The 14,173-nt window shown below is 40.6% G+C and overlaps 1 protein-coding gene and 1 pseudogene across 2 annotated transcripts in view; one reads left to right on the forward strand and one right to left on the reverse strand.

Moving 5' to 3' along the window:
- The window catches only part of NKAIN3 (sodium/potassium transporting ATPase interacting 3), a 751,074-nt gene that overhangs the window by 596,016 nt on the left and 140,885 nt on the right, over positions 1–14,173 (forward strand). The window lies entirely within an intron of this gene.
- On the reverse strand, positions 3,271–5,088 carry LOC115899701 (annotated as a pseudogene).

The raw sequence follows: 14,173 nt of genomic DNA on the forward strand, positions 1-14,173 counted from the left end.
TTGTGGGTTCTCTATTGTATTCCATTGGTCTATGTGTCTGCTCTTGTACTTGTACAATGCTGTTTTGGTTACTGTAGCCTTGTGGTATAGTTTGAAGTTGGGTATCGTGATGCCTCCAGCTTTTTTCTTTTTGCTTAGGATTGCCTTGGTTATTTTAGCTCTTTTCTGATCCTATGAATTTTAAAATAGTTTTTCTAATTCTGTGAAGCATGTCAATGGTAGTTTAATGGAAGTAGCATTGAATCTATAAATTGCTTTGGGCAGTGTAGCCATTTTCATGATACTGATTCTATCCATGAGCATGGAATGTTTTTCCATTTGTTTGTGTCATCTCGGATTTCTTTGAACAATGGTTTGTAGTTCTTCTTAAAAAGGTCCTTCATTTCTCTTGTTAGCTATTTTCCTAGGTATTTTATTCTTTTTGTGGCAATTGTGAATGGGAGTTCGTTTGTGATCTGGCTCTCAGCTTGCCTGTTGTTTGTGTATAGGAATGCTAGCAATTTTTCTCATTGATTTTGTATCCTCAGACTTTGCTGAAGTTGCTTATCAGCTTAAGAAGCTTTTGATCTGAGACAATGGGATATTCTAGGCATAGGATCATGTCATCTGCAAACAGGGATAGTTTGACTTCCTCTCTTCCTATTTGAATACACTTTATTTCTTTCTCTTGCCTGATTGCCTGGTCCAGAACTCCCAATACTATGTTGAATAGTAGTGGTGAGAGAGGGCAAACTTGTCTTGTGCCAGTTTTTAAAGGGAATGCTTCCCCTTGAAAGGTTTTGCCCATTCACTATGGGCTGTGGGTTTGTCATATATGGCTCTTATTATTTTGAGGTATGTACCTACAAGATCTAGTTTATTTAGAGTTTTTAATATGAAGGGAAGTTAATTTTTATCAAAGGCCTTTTCTGCATCTATTGAGATAATCATGTGTTTTTCGTCTTTAGTTCTGTTTATGCGATGAATTACATTTATTGTTTTGTGTATGTTGAACCAGCTTGCATCTCAAAGATGAAGCCAACTTGATCATGGTGGATAAACTTTTTGACGTGCTACCGGATTCAGTTTGCCAGTATTTTGTTGAGGATTTTTGCATTGATGTTTATACAGGATAATGGCCTAAACTTTCCTTTTTTTGTCGTATCTCTGCCAGGTTTTGGTATCAGAATAATGCTGGCCTCATAGAATAAGTTAGAGAGCAGTCCCTCCTTTTCAATTTTTTGGAATAGTTTCAGCTGGAGTGGTACCAGCTATTCTCGGTACCTCTGGTAGAATTCAGATGTGAATCCAACTGGTCCTGGGGTCCTGGGCTTTTTTTTTTTTTTTTTTTTTTTTTTTTTTTTTTTTTTTTTTTTTTTTTTTGGTAGGCTATTTATTACTGTTTCAATTTCAGAACTCTCTATTGGTCTATTCAGGGATTCAATTTCTTCCCGATTCAGTCTTTGGAGGGCGTATGTGCCGGGAAAATATCCATTTCTTCTAGATTTTCTAGTTTATGTGCACAGAGGTGTTTATAGTTTTCTCTGATGGTTGTTTGTATGTCTGTAGGGTCAGTGGTAATATCCCCCTTATCATTTCTAATTGTGTTTATTTGAATCTTCTTTATGTTTTCTTTATTAGTCTAGCTATCAGTCTATCTCTTTTATTACTTTTCTCCAGCAAAAGCAGCTCCTGGATTCGCTGATTTTTGAAGGGCTTTTCATGTCTCTCTTTCAATTCAGCTCTGATGTTGGTTATTTCTGCTAGCTTTCAGGTTTGTGTGCTCTTGGTTCTCTAGTTCTTTTAACTGTGATGTTAGGTTGTTAACTTGAGATCTTTCTAGCTTTTTGGTATGGGTATTTAGTGAGTAAATTTCTCTCTTAACTGCTTTAGCTGCATCCCACACATGCTGGTACATTGTATCTTTGCTCTCATTAGTTTCAAAGAACTTCTTGATTTCTGCAATGATTTCATTATTTACCCAAAAGTCATCCAGGGGCAGGTTGTTCAATTTCAGTGTAGTTGTATGGTTTTCTGTGAATTTCTTAATTTTGAGTTCTAATTTGATTGTGCTGTGGTCCAAGAGACTGTTAGGATTTCAGCTCTTTTGCATTTGCTGAGGAGTGTATTACTTCTGATTATGTGATCAATTTTAGAGTAAGTGCCATGTCGTGATGAGAGGAATATATGTTCTGTTGTTTTGGGGTGGAGAGTTCCGTAGTTATCTATCAGGTCAACTTGATCCAGACCTGAGTTCAGGCCCTGAATATCTTTGTCAATGTTCTGTCTCAATTATCTGCCTAATATTGTCAGTGAGGTGTTAAAGTCTCTCACTATTATTGTGCGGGAGTCTAAGTTTCTTTTAAAATCTCTAAGAACTTGCTTTATGAATCTGGGTGCTCCTGTACTGGGTGTGTATATATTTAAGATAGCGCTTCTTGTTGAATTGAAACCTTTACCATTATGTAATGCCCTTTTTGTCCTTTTGATCTTTGTTAAAGTCTGTCTTATCAGAAACTTGGATTGCAATTCCTGCTTTCTTCTGTTCTCCATTTGCTTGATAAATTTTCCTCTATCCTTTTATTTTGATCCTCTGTGAGGCTTAAGATCCGTATAGATGGATCTTGATTCTTTATCCAGCTTGCCATTCTGTGTCTTTTAATTGGGGCATGTAGCTCATTTACATTTAATGTTAGTATTGTTTTGTGTAGATTTGATCCTGTCATCATGATGCTAGCTGATTATTTTGCAGACTAGTTTATGTGGTTACTCCATAGTGTCACAAGTACTCATAGTGTACTTCAGTGTGTTTTCATAATGGCTGGTGACGGTTTTTCTTTCCATATTTAGTGCTTCCTTCAGAAGCTCTTGTAAGGCAGAGATTTAACATCCCGCTGACAACATTAGGCAGATCATTGAGACAGCATTTGCCTGCCTCAGCGTTTGCCTGTCTGAAAAGTATCTTATTTCTCCTTCACTTATAAAGCTTAGTTTGGCTGGATATGAAATTCTGGGTTGGAAATTCTTTTCTTTTTTTTTTTTTGTTTTTTTTTTTTTGTTTTGTTTTCAGCACAAACTTAGGGCTCTTTATTCAGGCAATAAAGTAAGGTAGAGTAAAGTGGGAGGGCTACACCATCACCATGGCAACAGAAAGTCTTAAAAATGTAAAATCCCTCAACTTCTGTTGGACAGACTCTTCCTAGCTCAGAAGAAACACATTTTAACAGGCTGAGAACAAGGCCAGGCAGCCTGGCCAAGGTGTGAAAGAGTGGCTGGACATGCAGCCTCTGGTCAGGCCTGGAAGTGCTCAGTGAGAACTTCCAGCAGCTCCTGCTTCTTCAGCCCATTCTTCAGCCCGTATGCCTCTTTCAGCATGGGCAGAGTGAACTTGCCCAGCATGCCCTTGCAGATATCGGCCTTCAGCTCCTCTTCTGAATACTTCACCTTGGGCCTTTTGCTTCCAAAAATCTTCATTTATTGTGTTTTCTCTTGGTAAATTTCCCGTCAGGATTGTAATCTGGTGGGTAAACAAGCTCCTTAAACTCAGCCACCAGGGAACCCAGTCTTTTAATCATTGCTTCAACCTTGAGCAATGTCAGGTCCACTGCTTGTTCAGCCTCCAGCAAATCCAAGGCCAAGGCCTCCAGGTTCCTGAAGTGCTGCTGCAGCCCGGGGTTCTCAAAGTTGTCAATTCTGTATGTGAAGCGGAGCTTCTGAATGATAGCCTTCATCTTGTCCACCTGCTCCGGAGTTGCTATGACTTTTTCAGTAAAGGACATCTTCCTTTTATCATCAGCAAAGGATAAAAAGACAAGCTGGAATCCTAGAGGAGTCACCTGAATTTTCTGGTCCTCCATCCTCTTCCTGTGACACTAAAGCCACAAAATAAGGAGAGATGTTCCTGTGGGGTGTGTATCTGCGCAATGCTACAACCTCCTTCTCCAGACACTTTATGTGCAGGGCACTAAACAGGGTTGAGCTCCCAATCACCAGCAACTCCTTGGGGCACATGAACAGAGATGGCCTCAGGTGATTGTGCTTCTTCAGCATTACCAAGGGTTTGAAACCCATGAGCATCAAACCTGGATCATCAAACTGTTTTAGCTCTTCTGTTTCCTCTTTCTCCATTATAATCTGAGACTCCCATAGATCTGAGATCTCTTGGTATCGCTAGGCAGAAGCAAACTGCTTGTATTTGTGTTAAATGTCCGGGTCTTGAATTTCACTGGTTCATTTTTTTCCCAATAGAGCTTTATTGGAGAAGGCTTGAGAGCCTTCTGGACCAGATTATAAATGCCCAGAGATCACTATATCTTTGATGAGCTTCAGCTTTAACCTGCTGAGTGCTTGCTTCCTAGTCTCCTTGGCGTGAACCTTCTGCAACAGGTCTTTTAGCTTGCTGGATTCTTCAAAGTGAACCCTGAGGTCCTCATCCTCTCCTATGCTGGTGATATCTCTATAGAACAAGGATATGTCAAAGCACTCTGGTTTCTTCAGGTGCATCAAGTGAAGGAAGATGCCTCTATCTCGGAGATCACTGGCTTTGGTCCTGGCCCAGCTGGCTTTGGTCCTGGCCTGGCTGGCTTTGGCACTGTCATTGCCATGGGGGTTGTCTTCATTGGTGAACAGCATGATCTTCTTATGACTCATCATGAACTGGACATCACTAAAGAGGTTGGCACAGACCCACAGCACTTCACTGAATGAGTCATCAGATCTGTAGTCCCTCAAGTCTTGGAAACATGTTTGTTCCTGCTGCCCCTTAAACTGATCAAACTCGAGAATTCATTTTCCAACTCCTGTAAGACATAAATATTTCACTGAACCTTTGTCTTTCTCTGTACCATAGAACACCACTGCCAAGAGATCTCAATCACTGTTTATGATCTTACTGGTGTACACACTTTGCATACACTGGGATGCTCATGTCAAAGGGAGTCAACTCATCTTCACTCTGAGATTCGAACATAGCCCTGGAAGCATCAACCACAAAAACCAAACTATCTCTTCCTGAATACTTATAGTCTCCACTTGCTTCAAGGTTCTCTTCTTGTTCTTCTTTGCTTCTTCATCGCCCTCAGTTTTGTAATGAGACTCCCACCTTTACATGTTGGCTGCTTCTCACTTTGGTGCAGGGAAGTGACCAACTTGGACCAGAAATTCTTTCCTTTAAGAATGTTGAATATTGACCCCCAATCTCTTCTGGCTGTAGAGTGTCTTCTGAGAGGTTATTCTCATGGGCCTCCCTTTGCAGGTGACCTTGCCTTTCTCTTTGGCTGCCCTTAACATTTTTTGTTTCATTTCGACCTTAGAGAATCTGACGATTATGTATCTTGGGAATAACCTTTTCATGGAGTATCTTACTGGAGTTCTCTGCATTTCTTGAATTTGAATGTTGACCTGTGTTGCCAGGTTGAGGAAGTTCTCCTGGATGATATCCTGAAGTATGTTTTCCAAATTGGTTCCATTCTCCCCGTCTCTTTCACATACCCCAATCAGTCATAGATTTGGTCTCTTTACACAAATCCCATAGTTCTTGGAGGTTTTGTTCATTCCTTCACAGTCTTTTTTATCTATTCTTTTCTGCCAGTCTTATTTCAGAAAGACAGTCTTCAAGCTCTGAAATTCTTTCCTCCACTTGGTCTATTCTGCTATTAATACTTGTGATTGCACTATGAAGTTCTTATATTGTGTTTTTCAGTTCTATCATGTTCTTCTCTAAACTGGCTATTTTGACTGTCAGCTTCTGCATTGTCTTATTATGACTTTTAGATTCTTTGTGTTGGGTTACAACACACTCCTTTAGCTCAGAGATGTTCATTTTTATCCACATTCTGAAGCCTACTTCTGTCATTTCAGCATCTCAGCCTTAGCCCTGTTTTAAGCCCTTGCTGCAGAAGCACTGTAGTCATTTAGAAGAAAAGAGGCACTCTGGTTTTTTGAGTTTTTGACATTTTTTAGTTGATTCTTTCTCATCTTTGTGGGCTTCTCTACCTTTGATCTTTGAGGTTGCTAACAATTAGATGGGATTCTCATGGGGATTTTTTCTTGTTGTTGTTTTCTGTTTTGTTTTGTTTTTCTTTTAACAGTCTGACCGCTGTTCCATAGGGCTGCTGTGGTTTGCTGGGGGTCTGCTCCAGACCCTAGTTATCTTGGTTTTTCCTGTACCTGGAGGTATCACCAGTGAAGTCTGAGAAACAGCAAAGATGGCAGCCTGCCCCTTCCTCTGGAAGCTCCATCCCAGGGGGTTACTGACCTGTTGCCAGGCCAAACACACTTGTAAGGGGTGCCTGAAGACCTTGTTTGGGAGGTCTCACCCAGTCAGGAGAAATGTGATCTAGTACCTGCTTAAAGAAGCAGTCTGGCTGCTTTTCGATAGAGCAGCATGCTGTGTTGGGGATCTCTTCATCCTCCAATCAGACTGGGAACCCCAAGGCCCACAGGCTGGACTGGCTAAGATGCTTGAACAGCCAAGGCAGTGGCATGCCCCACCCCCAGGGCACTGCATCCCAGGGAGAAATAAGAGCTCTGGCCATACCGTATGTGCAGGTTGAGGTAGCTGGAGGCCCAGCTGGAAGTTCTCACCCATTGAGGGGGAATGGATTGAGATCCCGCTTACAGAAGTAATCTGGCCACATTCTGGCAAAGCAGCTATGCTGCACTGGGGAAACTCTTCCTCATCCAGACCATTTGGACGTTCCAAAGTCCACAGGCTGAAACAGCTGAGTCAACCAAACAGCAGAGATGGCAACCTGTCCCTCCCCCTCAGGGCCCCATTTCTTCTCAGGCAGGCACCCCGTTGCTGCAGGCTGGCTGAAATTCCAAACCAGTGGGTCTTGTCTTGTGAGGTGCCATGGAAGTGGGATCCACAGACCAACGCTGCTTCGCTCCTTGGATTCAGCTCCCTTCCTAGGGGTATGTACAGACACCATGCATTGCCTGGGCTGCAGACACCTTTGTTGGGGATCCCAGGACTGGAGTATGTAAAGTTCCTGGATCTTGGTGCATGCCTGAGCAGCTTCTCTGCCAAGACTCCACACAGCTCTGTGTGTTGGACCCAAGGCCCTGGTGGTGTGGGCTCATGAGGGGATCTCCTGATTCGCAGGTTGCAAAGATCCGTGGGAGAAGCATGGTTTCCCAGGGTTGCACAATCACTCACTGCTTCCCTTGGCTGGGGGTGGGGATTCCCTTGGCTCTGTGTCACACCCAGGTGGGCCATCACCCTACCCTGCTTTTCTTCCTTCTCCATGATTTGGATTGTTTCCCTAATCAATCCCAATGTGGGTAGCTCGACAATTCAGTTGAAGGTGCTGTATCCACTCACCCCAGTTCATAACCAAGTCTTATCACTTGTTAATCTCCTAAGTAACCCAGATGTATCTACTTTATTCTACTTTGACCACCACAACCTTAGACCAAGCTGTCATCATCTTGTCTGGGCTCCTGCACCAGCCATCCTATCTATTCTTAGTAACCCAGTTAACTTTTTCTATACTCTTATTTCAAGTGAACAAAAAAAAAAAAAAAAAAAAAAAAAAAAAAAAAAAAAAACCTTCATAGAAGTAACCTAGTTACATTTAACCAAATTAAATAAAAAGCATTTTAACCAAAACCAAATAAATATATACATATATGTGTGTGTGTGCTTAAATTGCTTTAAAGATAATGAGCTCTTATGTTGCTATAGTTCCCTATATTCTTTATAGTAAATCCTACAAGATTTGCTCACTTTTTGCTACCAACCCCCAGTACTAAATAAGCTATTTGTGGGTCTCACTCTACTAGATTTTCATATAGAGGATAGTGTATGTGTCCTAGGTAGTGGTCATAGATATTGCTTCCAATGTTGCTGATTTCAGTAGCATAAAGAAGACATAGCCCAGTAAATGGAAGGGCAAAGGAGAATGAAATTTTTAATAGCTTTGCTCTTAGTGCTTTGTCTGTAAGAATCACTGTTGCAGTTGACATTTGTTGCCATTTTGCTTTTTCATTTTGAATTGTGGAGCCAGACTGTGTCTCTGTGTTGAGGGGAGGAGAAGGAATGACCTCAGAAATGTCAGAATTATTACTAATGGCAGCCTTTAAGCTTGGATAGGTGGGCAATAGTGCTTGATTAATCTGCTTAAATGCTGACTGTAGAGAAGGGACCTGAAACAATAATGGGAAGCTATTTAAAATTTGGAAGAGGCAAAATATGTGATAGGAAAGATGTGGCTTATTTTCAAGTACAGGCCATGTGGTATGGTAGCAGCAGATGCCTAAGGAATAAGGGCAGCGTCTGAGCAGAGCTAAATGTAACCTCACGTCTGTCATTTCCTACTTGTGATATTGGGCAGGGTCCACAATCCCTCTGAGCCATCACCTTTCTTGCATGTAAAATGAAATCATACCACCCACTCAAGGGGCTGTTGAGAAGATTAATGAGATTGTGTATACAAAATTCCAGCCACCATAGATGCCAGTTTGTTTTTTTCTCCCTTGCTTCTATTTTAACATTGCAGGTAATTTACACTAACAGGTGATCAAGGACTAGACCTAAGACTCCTTCCAAGAGACTAGCCCACCTCACAGACCTCTAAGAGAGAGTGTAATTCACTGCAGAGGACTTGCTCCCACTTATTCCTGCTAAACAAGTTCCTGGAGAGGTTTGAATAGACATTGGAGACAGTCAGTGGTACTTGTCCTTATGCAATGCTGTCAGATGAATTTTTCTATCTGATGAAGATTGGTCCGAGGCCAGCTTCTTGACCTCAGGTTGCAAGTGGTGACTAGGAGCAGTTGTCACGACAACTTGTGTTCTTGCACATGGCTCACAACCAAGGGTAAAACAGCCTCCAGACTGTATATCCCAGAAATAAATCTAGGTATTTCTACTCAGACTAATTTTTCTCTAAGGGGACACTGGAGCTTTTCTGGGACTGAGCCACCCATCTGGCTTCATTTCAGGAAAGGCAGAAGGCCTTATGCTGAATGCTTACTCAAGACCTAAGACAGCCAAGGCAAATAGACTTAACGTGCTTGACAGCTAATCTACTGGTGGTGAATGCCTCGCTAGATGGCTGTAGAATTCCCAGTCCTCTTCTGGGCTCAGCATTAATTGTGTGACTCGATCAGTGATGATGTCTCCCATACGTACTGTGGAGGGTTGTCAAGGCACACATGACAGAATTGGAAACCTCATTATCTGGAGATCCTCAAAGTTCTACTTTAGTTCAATAAGGACACTGGCTGTTATTCAAGAACTGGTCTTAGCCACACACACAAACCATAGTGTCATGACTGAGTAACTCCTTGAGCTGGGTAACAACACCATGAACACAATATACAAAAACAACCTCAATTTTTTATCAGTGTCTCAAAAGATTCCAGACCCACTAACAATTTTGAATGTCACTAGGGATATGTGTTCTGTATACTATCTAGTCCCTCACAACCTGGTGATTCTGGGAACTCAAGGACTTTCCTAGCATCACTTGAAATCACTGAAAGTCAAGGCTAACCCTGGTGCTTTTATCATCACTTCCAGCAGCCTCCCTCAGGTAGGAACACACTGGAGTACAAAAGAAAACAAAATGTACTGTTCCTGACAGAAATCCCAGGACTTTGAAATATTTAGACTTTTTAAGCCCAAAGACCACCTGTCTTCTAGCCTGCTGCTTGAGCTATTGATCTTCTGCCGGGTACATGTATTCATGATCAGTCAAAGATGTCATCCCATGGAGAATTTAATGAAAGAAATCTACAGAAGGGCTCCATCTACCCATCTATTGTTTTTCCTCCTTGTCCAGAGGAGAAGCAAGGATGCACATCTGTGCAGCGAGCACCAGGTGTTAAATAAAATCATTATCTAAAACTAATACTTTCCCATGGACTCCAGGATTGCAGTATTAGCACAAGTGAACTATAATTTACACCAAACAAGGATTCCTGAAAAACATAACTAGCCAGAATCATGAAAAGTGATAAAAGATCTTTTTATTATGGCCACATTGAGTACATATTAGACTGCTCAGACGTTTCTGATCATGATTCCATTAGGCTATTACATAATCTGAATGTTGGGTGATATTGTTATTCTTGCTCTCCTGACTCATCAAAAACTACACAGTGCCAGCCCCACCATGAAGACATCAACCTGATACCCATGTCAGAAAGTATGTGTTTCACTTTACCTTGGCAGAATCTTGGGACACAGAGGTCCGTCTGTGTCCTTTGAACCAGTGGAGTTCTGGATTGGAAACCCCAGTTCTCCATCTCGCCCACCTGTCTCTAATTCTATACTTTTCACATGTTTTTAATCTGGTAACTCTTTTTGCTTTGTCTTTCAAGTGAAATTTTACCAAGAATCCGTTTGTCGTTGTTTTTGTTTTCCAGTACTGCCATAACAAAGTACTACAAATTAGGCGGCCTAAACAACAGAAATGTATTGTCTCACAGTTCTGGAGGACAGCAGTCTGAGATCAAGGTGTTGGAGGACTGATTCCTCTGGAGGGCTGTGAGGGAGAATTTGTTCCATGGCTTTCTCCTAGTTTCTGTGGTTTGCCAGCAATCTTTGGCTTTTCTTGGTTTGTGAAATCATCACCCTATCTCTGTCTTGTAGATTCTATGGTGTACTCTGTGTGTCTCTGTGTCCGTCTCTGTGCTCAAATTGTTCCTTTTTCTAAGGAGTCTAGACATATTGGATTGGGATCCTTCCTAATGACCTCACTTTCATTCGATGTTCTACAAAGACCCTCTTTCATAAGCACCAGAGGTTCGGACTTCAATATTTCGAGGGGAACACACTTCAACCCATAACAAATCTCTATTATAAAACATAAAAGTGAAGCTGTTTCCCTTAACATGGGATGGGAAACTAAAGCCCTTTCTCTCTCTTTCATTCGTCCCCCTTTTTCTCTCTTGACATTTCTCTAAAATGCTCTGGGCTACTTGTTTTGTTTTTAAAATCACCTCTCCAATAAAAATGATATGCAACAATAAAATATTTTAGCAGTTGTCAGAGGTCTAGTGTGAGTTAAGTCTTGCATTTACCAATTTAATATTAACTCCAGTCTTAAGGAACCAGTCTTGTGACTTATTGCACTGCAGAGGGCAACTCCTTTAAGAGAGCACAGGAAGGCTGTGAGGGCCCCAGGTGGGGCAGGGTGGGGGGTGGCGTTTGTAAGGGAACTCTCTCTGAGGATTGTGTATCACTGGAGAGAACAAGGTTTTATCCGTCAAACTGTCAGCAACAACTCATAAAGTGTTGGTGTCACTTCCTTGGGGAAGCCAAACCTCCTGTGGGCCATTAGCACAGACCATCAGAACCTCAATGAGATGCATGGGTGAGCCAAGAACAGATTTATTTACTGGTCCTCTTCTTTCCTCATGCTGCCAGATCCAGTACCTTCCCAATTACAAAGCCAGAAAGTCAATTCCAAACTCCCTGCATTTTAATTCCTGAAGAACTCAGCTATTCAGTTGCCTGCTACATACACAGAATTTGTCGATCTTGAAAACTGGCAAGACTGCAAAGTATATTGTTCACCTTGGAGCAGCAAAAATCAGGTAGGGAAAACCTGTTAGCTCCAGAAGAGCACCCATTATCAAGGAGGCCCCCACACTCCCAATGTCCCTCTCCTTCACAGTCACATCCTGTGTCTGTATTGCTCTTCAGGCACATTGGTTTCTATTAATTTCTTCATGAAAGCACTGGGGAAGTATCCTTATTTTGTGACTCTTGAGAAACCTGTATTAATGCCATTAACAAGGATACACCGAAGGGTTCTTCTACCAGAATCCCAGAACACAATCACAAATACCTTTCCAAACGCTTTGCAATCCATCCCAATCATATTAGCAGATAAACTGATTGTCCCATAAGTTCTGCTTTAATGAGGCATATGTGTTCCTAAGAAATAATGCAGTAAAAGCCACAAGACTTATGGGAAAAATGGGTCAGGGGAACAACACTCAATTACTTCATCGGTAACATATTTAAAAATAGAGATCTATTAAAATGATACAACATATTTATACATATTAGATGGTTAAGAAGTACATATATACTACAATAAATGGGGCATTTTACTTTGAAAAGGATCTGCAGTTTACTTGTGGAAATTCGCAACAGAAGGATTGCAGCCTATGAGTTACCATGAAGTAGAAGAAAAGTTGTCTGAAATTTGACGGAAAATTGTTCCCTAATATTTCCCAAATTGTTATGTTCAGGTTGTTTCCTAATATATCAATCATATTGGGACAAATTCACGTTTCAAAGCAAGCATGCTAGCAGAACTGATGGTACTTGAAGCCGTATCTTTAATTTACACCATCATCAGAGAAAAAATCAGAACAGCTTCTTCACGCTCTCCCAGCCTCTACCTTCAGATGTCCCTTTCCATATTAATCTTCATTTCCATCCTTATTTTCAGCACCTGCTGCCCTCTGCCCTCTCCCCCACCCCCTCCGCCCACCATTCTAAGGCCAGGAAGCAAACCATCTGAGAGATGCAAAGTAAGTAACAGTAAACTGTAGAAAAGTCCTCGGAGTGGAAACTGGATTTGGTTCTCCACTTTGCACATACATTTGACTAGCTGGCTACAAAGTTGGTAGCAGAACAACTTCATCAAACTTTTGCAGGGGTTTCAAAAATTGTTAGGTCATTTCTGGGCTGCCTCCGAAGAAAAGAAACATGCTTGAGATGTTGTTCTGAGCTACTCTCCTCAAAGCTCTCTGGAGTATGTACCTTGGGTTTCTACTCACTTGCATCTTGATCTTCCCTCCTTTTCTGGAACAAGGCTAATATCCCTGTCTCTTCCTTGCTCATCCTTTGCACTCTGCTCCTGACAATGTAGAATGTACCTCTCTCCGTAGCCTTGCTGGGAGCCATGTCAGGCCACATCCCAGCATATCTTGTTGACTTTGTCAAAGTTCCATTTTCATAATGCATCTGCTGGAATGCCAGTCCTTCTTGCCTCACAATTAACTCAAATTATTTGCTCTTCTACTCCACCCAACAGTGCATCTGCCTAGTTGAACCAACAGTAAGATTACTGAACGGGACATTTCTTTTTGGTCATGATTCCACAAGAAGTTCAATTTTTCAGCCTGCATCATTTTCAGAATATTGTGGGAACTCACTGCATTATTTGAATTGAGTCAACTTAGTAATCGCCTTGTAAAAGAAATGGCATATTCATTCTTTCCAAATAATATAACTGTAATGCTATTTTGTAATTTCTGATTATATTAAGATATTAGCATATTTGTTGCAAATAAACTAGAGTGCTATTTTTATTAGTAGTTTGGCTTTAATTAATGTTTGGTAGTATGAATAATTTTAGAATTAAACCATGAACAGGTTTGAATCAGCAGCCTAATCTTCACATTCTAAAATAATTTTAAATGAATGAGTGCATAAAGAAGGCAGATTCATCTTGATGGGTATGAAGGAGCTGACATAGGCACTTTCTTTGTTTGTTCTTTAGTGTCACATGTGAAACAAATTGACTCTCTTGATACCCATATGGTGCATTTAGGGCTCCAATTGTTTTCTTGCATTATAAATCTGTAGTTGTCCTAACTAAATTTCTACTTTCACCATATTTTATTTACAACAATCTGTTTGAGCTGAGGTTCAGTTTGGCTATTGAGACTGATTGCCAAAAAGTGAATTTGCCACCAGAAATTCAATTATAAAAACAATATTAATAAAACTAGACAGCTGCCCCTCTGTATTTTAAAGCAGTAAAAACATGATTTGGCTTCTCATTTACATGGCAGATCTGATTCATCATGTTAACATAGTTTAACAGAAGAAGAAATATTTCACATAGATAGCAGTGTGCAAAGCAGTCACTTCTATAAAGAACATAGTAATTTTTTTAAAAGAAAATACAATATGGAATCAATGAATGGAATCATAACAATGACGTTTACAGTATCACATAGAAAATTATGATTCTTTGTAAGTAAAACAAAGTGAAAATTAAAATGGACTTATATTTAAAATTAAAAGGACTAAAGAAACTGGCTTCTTGGAAAGAGCATCATATATTTAAAAACTAAAATAAAGAGTGCAATTTAAAATAATTCAAAACATTTTCAGGGACAAAAAAAAGGAAATATTTAACATTTATTATAATACCTGAGTTTTCCTTCCTTCATGAAGAGTGCTGAAAATCATTTTAAAAAATTTTAGTTCTAAATAAAA

This window comes from Rhinopithecus roxellana, chromosome 9 (assembly GCF_007565055.1).
Source record: "Rhinopithecus roxellana isolate Shanxi Qingling chromosome 9, ASM756505v1, whole genome shotgun sequence".
Lineage (NCBI taxonomy): Eukaryota > Metazoa > Chordata > Mammalia > Primates > Cercopithecidae > Rhinopithecus > Rhinopithecus roxellana.